This window comes from Gekko japonicus, unplaced genomic scaffold (assembly GCF_001447785.1).
Source record: "Gekko japonicus isolate JY-2015 unplaced genomic scaffold, Gekko_japonicus_V1.1 scaffold46, whole genome shotgun sequence".
Taxonomy (NCBI): domain Eukaryota; kingdom Metazoa; phylum Chordata; class Lepidosauria; order Squamata; family Gekkonidae; genus Gekko; species Gekko japonicus.
The window spans coordinates 1313638-1320928 of NW_015169173.1; positions in this window are offsets into that span (position 1 = coordinate 1313638).

Sequence of the window (7291 nt, forward strand, 5' to 3'; positions counted from 1 at the left end):
AATAGAGCTGCTGAGCCGCCGCCTGCTGCAATACACAACGCCCCCCCCCCTCCCCGCCCGCTCTCCGGTCTGCCGGGGAAGACAGGCGACGCTCGCTCGACGATGAAAAGGGGGGGGAGACAGCCAGACGCCCAGCTCTCGGTGTGCCTGCCTGCCTGCCTGCCTGCCTGCCTGCCTGCCTCTTCTTTCAGATTGCTGCTCTCTTTCACATTTAGGGAGCTACTAGGCGCAGTTCAGTCCTGGGCGATCAATGGCTAACCCAGCGATATCAAGCAGTCCTCTCCTAAGGCTCCAGAGGTGGCCGTGCCTTGCCAGCTGCCCTCACACTCCACTTTTATAGTTCTCAGAATAGTCCAGGGGCTCACGAAATAGGGGCTCCACATCCTAATAGTCATGCAATTGTATAGTAGTGACAGTGCGGTGTAGTGGTTAAGAGTATCTGAGAGACCTGGGTTTGAATCCCAGTAATGCCATGGAAGCTTGCTGGGTGACCTTGGGCCCTTCACACATGTCAGCCCAAACCACCTCACAGGGTTGTTGTAAGGAAAAAATTGAGAAGAGGAAAATGATGTAAGCTGCTTTGGGTCCCCTTTGGGAAGAAAGGCAGGGTATAAATTAAGTACATAAATAAAATAAATAAATCTTGTGGCAATGAATTCTACAAAATGAATTACGCCTTAGGTGAAAAATTTTTTCTGTTGTTTCAGCTGTACAGCTTCACCAGATGATTCTTGCACTTCTCTCGTGTTGTTCAGTCGCACAGTCAAGTCTGACTCTTCACGACACCATGGACCACATCATGCCAGGCCCTCCTGTCTTCTCTGTGCTCCGAAGTTTGCTTAATTTCATGTTTGTTGCATCAATAACACTGTCTAACCATCTCATCCTTTGCTGTCCCCTTCTTCTTTTACCTTCAGTCTTTCCCAGCGTCAGGGTCTTCTCCAGTGAGTGCTCTCTTCTCATTTGGTGGGCAAAGTATTTGAGCTTCAGCTTCAGTATCTGGCCTTCCAGGGAACAGTCAGGTCTGATTTGCTTTAGGATTGACTGATTTGATCTCCTTGCAGTCCAAGGGACTCTCAAGAGTCTTCTCCAGCACCATAATTCAAAATAATCTATTCTTCGGTGCTCAGCCTTCCTTATAGTCCAACTCTCGCAGCCATACATTACTACATTTCTCTCTATCTTACTCTAAACAGAGCTCTTTATTACTGTTATATCTTCACCTTTCATTTCAAAAGAAAAACCCAAGGTACTTATAGCCAGCCTGGTGTAGTGGACAGAGTGGCCGACTAGGACCCTGAGCAACCCAGGTTCAAATCCTCACTTCTACCATGGAAGCTCACTGAGTGATCCTGGGCCCTTCACAAACTCTCAGCCTAGCCTACCTCACAGGGTTGTTGTGAGAAAACAATGCTCTAAGCTGCTTTGAGTCCCAACTGGGAGAAAAGTGGAATATAAATAAATGCAAATGTAAACATTACATACAAATCAGTGAAAGCAAGCCTATGGAAGAAGCCTCACTTGTGGGAGCTCAAGTCTACTTGGAAGTAAATCCCATGTTATTCAAAGAGACTTACACCTAGGAAAGTCCTTATCCTATATCAGGGGTACCCAGGGCTATTTTTGGGCAGGAAAATGTGGTGCCCATGGGCTCCATGGTGCCTGCCAAGTGGTTTTATAGAAAGTGGGCAGGGCCAGGTGGGGCTTGTGCCCAACAGGGCTTCTGATGGTCTGTGCAGACCAAAAGGCACCCTGTTAAACAGAGCTTCTGCCTTAGATGAGAGTTCTGCATAACCTCGCTCTCTGACATTTTGTGGTTGGCTTTGCCTCCTCCTGCAGCAGCCATTTTGTTGTTTTACCCTGTTAGATAGTGGGTTCAAGAGGCTATAGTGATTTCAACATAGCTCTTTGTTCAGGAACATAACAACACACAGCATGCCACAACTATATACAGAAACCCCAGCCCAAAGCACACCCACAAAATACAAGTAAACCAATAGGAACATAGTTGCTTGGAGCCTTTATTTGCATGGTATCATTTACGCTTCTGTTACTTGATTGGCTGGCTTGGCAAGGGCGGCCAATCTGAATGTAGCTGCAAGGAGCCTCTCTAACAATGATCGTTCATTCGAAGCTCTCACTGCATAACATCTTTGCCTCCTCCTGCAGCAGCCATTTTGTTGTTGCACCCACCACCCTGTGTCAGAATTCCAAAGGTGCCCACACACTAAAATCAGATGGGGACCCCTGGCCTATATGATACACCTCCTTTTGTAGAGTAGCTAGTTGCTAATGGAAGGACAGGTTGTAGCTGGGTCAGGGACTGGCTTTTGGAAAAGGTTTCTCTCTCCCTCAAATTCTGTTAAGCTGCAGAGTCAGAGAAACCTGCAAGGAACCCCTGATCTGTGCCTAGGAAGTATTAATCCTGGAGTCCAAGATACATGCAAGTTAACTGTGGTAGTGAAGAAAATATGCTCAGAGGCTCCATTGTCTAAACTTGTTGCTCCTCCCACCATCCTTGGTGACTCAAATTGTCAACAGTCCACATTAGAAACACATTGCAAATATAAACTCTGGTTCAGATCAAGCCTTGAGGGCCCCAGGAAAACTGATTAGCTTCCTGGAGCCTGTGGATATGACAAACCAGGTTATAAGACTTGCTATTATTTGGGGCTTGGGAGATCTCTGTGACGGAAATGTAATTTATTCATAGCTGCATGTGCCAGTAAGATTAGAGTTTTATGAGAGCAGAAGACAGTTGAGCAGTTTGGCTGGAAGGTCAGAGTATGAGGGTGGCTGCTGGCAGGCTTAGATTATAAGGCTTTTAATAGATTTCTTTAGTTTGAGAAAGAATGGTTATAGAAACAGGACAAGCATTTTTTTTTTGTATGTACAGCTAGGGCCTGCCTGAATGCTAAATATAGGCTTTACCTGAAGAGTATTTGTGTATGGAGGCTGAACCTGTGCTGAGGCCTGAGGGGTTTTTTTAGGGCAAGCTATAGAACATGAGCATATTCTAGCCCTTAAAAGGCCTGTCAGATATCCCTAAAATGTGAATGTAGTGTCTAATCAGGAAGGTGACTTGGGGAGGGGGGGGGCTCAAAGTAGGGTACAAATTTTCTGGCTACCCCCCCCCCCAATTAGATCACAATCTTATTAAGGATAATTTAAATAATCACCAGGAAGTAGGAGAAAAAGTTTCCTTATGAATTTTACCTTAAAAGGAAAAGTTTTGCTGCTCAGTTGTATTACAGCGACAGAGCTGGAATCTCTAAGGCAGAGCAAGTCAGAGGTGATTTAAAATGCAATTAAAGATGAAATAATGTATAAAGAAAAATAGCTAGAATCAGTGTGGTTCAGATGGACTTATATCTGGGGTTTGTGTCCTACCTCTAACAGGGCTCACGGTGTGGTCTTGGTCATTACAAATGGCTATGTCTTCATTCCCAATGTATAATATGGTAACAACAGTGGCCTAGCTCACCGGGCTGTTCTGGAACTTAGTAAAGATCGTAAATAATTTTTAAAATACAGTAGTGGGGTAGATTTTTAAAGCATTACATTCTACTAGTTAGCCACCTCTGATAGTCCTATCATAGATAACCACAACAGAATGGCTGGCATTAAATCCACTTCTTTCCTTTGCTTGCTACAAATGAAGTGAAGGCATCCTTGTTCTTTCCCATTACAACCTTCATAGGGTATCCACTGTGCTACTGCTGCTACTATTCTTGCCTAGGGTGACAGCTTCTTACTGCTTTGAAGGCTGATTTGCAAAGAGCCTGTGTCTCTCTGGGTTCAAGGAGTCAACAGTGATCAGGAAAAACAAGACCTAAAGATCTGGGCAGACCCTTCCATCCTCCATGCCACGTGCAAAGCCTGCCTTAAGCCAAAGAGACAGCCTTCTAAAAATAACAATTGCATAAAGTGCAATGAGTTCTTATTGCACAGTTGAAACCATGCAGATAAAATGGCAAGAATTGCGTGAGTGTAGAAGGAGCTGGAAAAGAGAGGAGGAGAAAGCAAAGACCCTTGGATTGCCCTGTTCAGTTTTGAGAGGGGAGGCAAGGGAAATAGGTTATAATAACTGGTGGGTGAACTGGTCTGGGAAGCTGAGACCTTTAATGTGCGTTCAAATTTCTTACAACAGAAGGGAGACAGTTAGAAGGGAGGGATTGGGGGAAGGGGTTTAGTAAGAAAAACCTCTGGACTTTCTTCTTTGGTTCATGTCTGGATCCTGTTTTTTATGTACAACCAGTTTGTGGCACCCTTACATTTTAGCATCTACAGACATGAATTACATAGTATGGGCTTTCATCATAGACCCAGCCCTTTTAAAAGTCAAATTAGTGTTAGTCCCATTAAACTTGAGGAGCCAAATTAATGGGAAACTCTAGAGTTTTTCCAGACAATTTGTTTATAGTGCTGTATGACTCATTTATCGTGTGAGTTCCCTTATGTACCACCTACATTGCAAGACATTGCCCTTCCCTGCACAGAATACAACGCTAGCTTGGAAGTAGGGTTGCCAGCCTCCAGGTGGGGCCTGGGGATCTCCCGCTTTTACAACTGATCTCCAGCTGACCATGATCAGTGGAGAAAATGGCTGCTTTGAAGGGTGGACTCTGTGGCACTGTACCATGCTGAGGTCCCTCCCCTCCCCAACCCCCACCCTCTCCTAGATCCGTCCCCAAAGTCTCCAGGTATTTTCCAACCCAGACCTGGCAACCCTACTTGGAAGCCACTGCTGGTGTCAATGTGGCAAGAGGCTAGGAGGAGCTGTCAGAGTCAGAGATGCTCACAGCACTAAAATTAGTCTAGAATATAGGATCTGCTCCATAATCCGGCCTACGGCACCATGAAACAGTTATTCATCTTACAATCAGTGGAGACATAGGTGGAACCCTGCCATGTAGGGAACTGCTCAGTGATCATATATTGGCAGGATATGGATTGTCAGTTTAAAGGAGAGACTTTTTAGATATTGGCTTGAAGTTTGGCCTAAAACACCCAAGATGATAGACTTCATTATTTGGTATTCTTTATCCGCTACATATCCTAGATAATTTCTGATCTTTTCATAAGCCACTTCTCTCTCTTTCCTTTCTCCAAAGATGAAATATGATTTCTCTTCACTATTATTTGATACATAGAGAGGCCTCTATGTATACTTTATCTGAGCATGTAGCAATCCCAATTCTTATCAAATACTACTTATCAACTCTTGCTGGAAACATTCCATGTTGACTAATAACAGGACCCCTTGGTATATATATTGCGAAAGTATATATTGTGAAACGAATGTTCACATTGCGCAGTATTCGTTAGCGTGTGAGCGATGACAGAAGGATATTCCTTACAGAACTACAGAAATACTTCATGTTAAGTATGGAACTCAACGCCATCTCGTAAGTAAACAGTGAATCAGCTTTATTGAAGTAACAGGAACAATCAGAGAACACGCACACAACAGTGGAGCGAAAGCTTCCTTTTAAACTATCCCGTGCTGGTGTAGCCACGCCCTAGAATAGTTAAGGACCAATGATATTACAAAGATAACAACCAATCAGATTCATTCCCTCCAGAACATTTCTCTGTCTTCTGATTGGGTACTTATATACAACAGCCAATAGAATTGTGACAGCTTATAATCCTTACTGTGGCCTCAAGCTTAACATGGCTTTTAATACAGTTAAAGACATAACACTTCAGTAAATGTTTTTGCAACTTATCTTTATTGACTCTTCGTTATTTTTATCACGGATGTGGTTTTTGGAGTTCCAGGCTTTTGGTTGAGGCAGCGGTTGTCCACACATGTCCTCCCCAAGGTTGCTGTATCCCACCTGTTGTCTCCCACCTGCTGGCCACCCAACCATCGGCAACTGGCCACATCCATTGGTATTAATTGGGTCGGAACTTCCACCAGTAGCTATAACCACTGTTTTTAAATGATTATACTGTACTTTTAAACTTTATTGTAATTGCTGAAAGATGATGTGACCCTCCCTGAGCCCGCTCACGGGATGGGTGGGACACAAATACAATAAATAAATAAACAATTTACAAATAAATGTCACAGAAGAATTAAGAGACTCTAAAGGAAGATATATGATTTTGAAAATCAGGCTCCAGAAGGCAAGATTTACACACTAGCAACAATATATGCCACAAACAATGCAAAAAAATGTTATTAAAATGTTTTCCAATCCATTTCAGATTTTCAAGAAGGAGAGATAATGTTCTTTGAAGACATAGATGGGGGAATGGATAAAAAAAAATGGGTGGAAAAAACCAAAGGAGGGAAACTTCCCCAAAATGTGTTTAATTATATGGAAATGTTACAATTGGAAGATGCTTGGAGGATCAAAAATCTGAATACTGGCTTCTGGTTTTGGCATCTGCAATGGCGGCCACAATCTCTCGAAGTTGCGGGAGCCGTACGACAGTGCCTGGGAGGGTGTGGAAATGTCCACACCAACCCTGGAGCCCGTGCGAAGGGCTCCCAGCCATGGGGCGCTAGAAGAGCTCTTCCTCTGATGACTGGCCGGCGAAGGGGGGCTCCTCCATGCCCCGAAGTTCCCACTGCGGAGGCCGCGAGAAGGAACTAAGAATGCACACCGGGACAAGTGTTTGGTGGTTGAACGTATTGTGATCAAGAAAAGTGAGTTCTACAACAAAAGGTGAGTGTTGGTTTAAGCAAAGGCACCAAAATACAAGTGGAAAATCCCCCTTAAACAAACCGAGGGGGGGACCCTCTCTCGGAAGAAATAAACATGGACTTTGCAAAGAGAAATCTGAAGAGGGATCAAGCATAAAGTGGTTGCAGGCTAATATAAAGAACTTTTGAGAATTTACCGGGCATTTCCAAAGGTTTCTGAGACTTTTGTAACTTTTTTAAAAAAGGTAACAACTCTCAACCATGGTGCCTCCGAGAAGGGAGGAAAAAGATAAGCCATTGAAACTGAGGCTTCCTCCCAGAAATGCCAGCCTAGCGAGTTCTGTGTCTACACAGGACAGCAATGCAAACTTGCAGACAATGCTGGCTGAGGCTTTGCGTCCTCTGCTGGAGCAAATGACATCATTACATGCCAAACTCGATGCCTAGCAAAGTCAGTTGAATGAGACTGCTAGAAAAACAGAGAAAGTGGAACAAGACCTGAAACAAGTCGATGCCAACACTCAGAAACTTAAAAAGCAAATGCAGGTGATGACAAAAAAGAGAGTATCTAATGAAACTCAATTATTACAGCTGCAAATGGAAAAAGCAAGCTATGTCTTAAGGTTTCAGGAT